We start from the raw sequence: 4,782 nt of genomic DNA on the forward strand, positions 1-4,782 counted from the left end.
TTATTCAGAGTCTCAGGGAAAATGATGCTGAAATGGCAAAGAAGATTCACTGCTTTGTCCACTACCTCTGCACTGTCTGAAACGAATATTTCAGCAACTTCTCTCAGCTATCCCATATATATCAGCACTAAGAAGTCAATATGCTTCATGAAATACACAATATACTTGAAGACCTGCCAAGCAACCCACAATTAATATCTCATTGGGGTATAACATGGATAGTGAAATATGCCTCTGACTCTTCACTTGAGGCAGCACATTTCTCAACATATTCTGAAGGACAACTGTTCCTCATTCCATGCCACCACTGCCTTCTACTAACAAGACTTAAGAGCTGTTCTACACAAATTCTTTAAGTTGAACCAAGATACCACTACCTCATTTCATATAAAATCAAGGATTGCGCACTTTATGGAACAGGAATTACATACTCGGGAATTAAAGACAAAACCATAGTATATTTAAAAGTTAACCAGTATACAGTTGAATTAGTTGAGAATGATCAAAACTGTATTTTAAACGGTATTTGTAGCATATAGTTATTTTCCTGATGCAACTATCTTTAGCACAGGTATCAAGAAACATAACTCAAATACAGAGTGTTTCAAAATAAGTCATTGAAAGGACTAGAGAAATATTTCTATCCAGTTAATTTCACTTGATAGCTTACAGAGAGAAATAAAGCTTGTTAAAGATTATTTTTCTGTTAGCATGATCTCTCTTCTAGAAAAGTTAACAACTAAAATAGGACACCCGTTGATACTTTAATCTTTACTATTAGCCTAAAAAACTCAACAGCAGTACTCAAGAAGGAAACTGAAGTCACACTTACTGGCAGTGGAGTATTTGTATGGATATCGCATTATGAATTGAGTGGCAGTAGGAACTACTGATGTTCTAATTTTTAACATATTAAAATTGCTTAAAAACATTGGCTAATCTAACAAAACATGTAACCTAAAATTTGAAGAAGATCCCTTCATCCTTTCAACCTTATAAGAGATTTAAAAGTATCAGGCTTTGTTCCATGGATCACCATAAAGATGAATTTTTTATTTTCATAGAAGGATCTCTAAAATAGAGGTTCTCTGTTTTTATATATTATTTTTTTACTTTATCAACAATACATATGAGATAATTTATGAACTGCTGTAGCTGTTTCTACCACCCCATCAATGCTACAATTACTTGCTTTTACAATAAATGCTCAGGGGAAATATTCAAAGAATATGATTATATTTAAAGACTGAATAACTTTTAAGCACATAAGCAGTTTTGTCAATATCTTGCTTAGCTATCAAATCATCGCTTGTTTTCTAAAAAGTATAGCAAACAGGCCTCTCTCTTAAATTAGCTAGCTACCAAAGCTGTACAATTATTTTTTAAAAAGTCAACTTTTTTTGTAATTTTGGACCTTGAAGGAACATATCATAGGATATGCTACTTTCATATCAGTTTACCCTCTCATTGGAGTAGTTACTAGACAGAATTGAGGAAAGAGGTTTTGTAATTCACTGATAACCTTTCATATTGGCAGTCTCAATGAACTCTGACAGACCAGTAGTCAGGTTCTATTCCTTCTATAGCATAGGTGGAGACCAAGAAATTTCCTGTACTTTCCTGTCCAGTGTCTTCCAAGTGTCACCATTACCAGGCAAAGAAGCATATGGTCTAGCTGAAGAGAAACTTTGTCTAACACAGGCAAAAATCAAAGCTTACAGCAGCTAGCATTCAAACAACAACATTTGCAAGGCTGTTTGTCTATACAAGCATGGCAGCTTTGGAAGCAAGACATGAGAAATTTCTGAAAACTACTGCTCAGCCTGCTGTGGTCATCTGCTCACCCTCGATGTCAAATGTGCAGGCTACATTGATCCTTGAATCACTAAGGACCATTTCAGTCCCTCAACTACCTGCTAAGATTTATAAAGGAATCCTAATATTCCTGAATAAATGGGGTGTCACATAAAGCAGCAAAAGTCAGCATAAAAAGTCATACTGTTCACATGAAGAGCAATGGATCTGACAGAAACTACAGTTTAAGCCACCCTCACCTAACCTTATAAAAAACAAACATATCAGTAAGTGTTTGGAGAACTCTTAACACGTGTAGCTGGACTAGATGTATGCAGATGCCCTGGTGAAAGTAGATGCCCAGGTTCTGATGGAGGCAAGTACAGAATACTGAGAATACAAGTACAGAACAATGGCAGAGACCGGCAAGTGACTCTCCTTATACAGGAGAGTGCCCTCTGTCACAAGAGAATGCCCTCTGTCACAAGAGTGAGACAATTACATTTGCTAATATTTACTAATTATGTATGCAATCAGTGACTATTTTACTCAGAATTGTGTGGCAGTCTGTGTGCTTTAGTAGAGGATCCTAAAATATCATGACATCTGCTGAAGCCAGCATCATATGAAGGGCAAGCAGGGATTAAATGGAAAGGCCCCAACCCATTTCCACAGAAATTTCTCAACTCTAATAAGCTACTGAAATGCCAAGTAGAAAAGGCAGGAGACCATAATCTAGGAGCACTCAGCCCATCCTGCAACACACTTGGTCTGTTCATGCATTCAGAGGTTGCATCAGTGGTAGAGATGGTCACCAGCCTGTCCCCACACATCACTCTCAGCTTCCTGTAGCAGCACACCACTTCCAGTTAGCCCAGTCCAACCCCCAGCATGACACTCTGCAAAACAAATGGGGAAGCACATCCAAACTAACTGTGCAGTTAACATCTCTGCTTACAGCATGACCAAATGCACGTCTACATCCACATAGTCAGACAGCACATTACAGAGCTGCAAAGGGTTGCAGGGTGCAAGAACAACTAAACTTATGCTGCCATATGACACTGCGTAATGGTAACCCACAGACTCTATTCACACCAACTAAAAACAAAGCTGCCTTGCAGAACAAGCTGTCTGCATTGGCAGATCACACACCGTTCACCATGGATTTGCAAAACAAATTCAGAAAGTAGCACTTGTCTTTCTAGCAGGGAATTTGGCCACGAAAGGATTCATTTAGAAGAGAAACAGATTCTGTACTTGTGAGCAAAGAAGGGAATGTTTAGAAACCACAGTTATGCAAGCATGTATCAAAAGGTGTCAAACAGGTTCAGAGCACAAAGATAAAACTCAATTTCAGCAACAAAATAAGTCCTGTGCTAAAATCAGAAACATTCCAAATTCAAGTCTGTAGACAGCAGGAGAGGCCAGAAATTCTGTGTTTTACATAAATTTCATGTTTATACTGTATATACCCTAAGGGTTGCTTTAGCCCAGCTATGTTTTCCCAGAAGCCTTACCCCCTAGCAAAAGAAAGCAGTTAGACCAAATTTCAGTGAATGAAATACAAAGCTAATTACATAAAATAAAACCATAATACTGAGACAAGTGTGGAACACAAAGCTGTGGTTATAGATAAAGTCTTGAGAACATCAGACATAGAGCATGTCCCTACTTGATTTAAATAATCTAAACTGGCATCTTCCCCCTGACATTTTAGAAAGCCTATCTCAGTTCCTGGTAAACAGTGGGCTGCTGCCAAAGTAAAGTATGAAATACTTGTTTCAGAACCAAGAACTAAACAGAATATACATCTCAAACACAGCTTCTTGTCTTTCCTTTCCTTTGTTCTCTGGAAACTGCTGCGGTCACACCTGGCAGGAATGTCACAGTAACAGCAGCACCAGACAGTTCATGCAGTGCTCACCTTGCAGTGACACCATACCCAGGGCTTACATTTCACTCAACTCTGACTGCATCTTCTGTAAAAACGCTGAAGGTTAAAGTTCAGGGCAAAACAGGATGTGACATTTAGTACTGTCTCAAATGCAATTCACTACCTAAAAAACTGCCCAGCCTGGTCTGAGATCATATGCCAAAACTGCTTAAGCATTAAAGTAACAACTAATTTGCCCTTAAGAAGATAAAGCAATGGCGAAGACCAATGTCCTGTTGTTTTACACAGACAAATCTCTGTAAGCTTAACTAAATTATCTAATCTTGAGGAATAATTTTTTCTTCTGTGCTGGCCACTCATATTTCAACAAAAAACTACTCAGGAAAAAATTAATCAATTCATCTATTTATAAAGCTACTTAAATACAAGGCAACTACAAGTGCAGAAAATAACTTAAATAACAAAGCGGAGCTCTGAATAGAGCTTTGGCATATGTAACACAAATAACATCAGCCACCTGTACAAAATCATCTAACGGCACAAAATCACATTCTAGTCTTTTGAAAATACCCAAATTTCTGCTGATTTCTAAGTCATAGCACGTAATTTAAAGCAAACTGGCAGATGGCGTGTCCACGGGCCCACCCAAAAATCCACTGAAACTGAAAACTGCCCAGACACACACCTGATATGTTTAACTTCTGTACTCCAGCAAACTCTACATGCAGAATGGGATCAACCTCCTGCCATTTGTGTTTAAAGAGAACATACCCGCACCCTTGGCATCACATTGTACACGCTTTTTAAACGTAGATATCTATGTATATGCAACACCGTGTTTCCACGGGATCTTAAATACATGACATATTCCTCTTGGGGCTGTGCTAACCGGCGAAAAGTATTTTAAATCCTGAAGTTACTGAGGAAGTTGTCAGACAACGCCATGGCACCGGAGTTCCTGAAGTGGAGTAAAACCAGGAAGGAGAGCGCTGCTCCTACACCTGGCCCTGGAGAACCGCCCTCCGTGGCACCCACACCCACTCGGAGCACCAGGACTGGTCTCCGGGGGGGCCAGAAGCCCCTCAGAGGGG

The sequence above is a fragment of the Chaetura pelagica genome, unplaced genomic scaffold (genome assembly GCF_000747805.2).
Source record: "Chaetura pelagica isolate M959 unplaced genomic scaffold, ChaPel_1.0 scaffold228, whole genome shotgun sequence".
In the NCBI taxonomy this organism is placed as follows: domain Eukaryota; kingdom Metazoa; phylum Chordata; class Aves; order Apodiformes; family Apodidae; genus Chaetura; species Chaetura pelagica.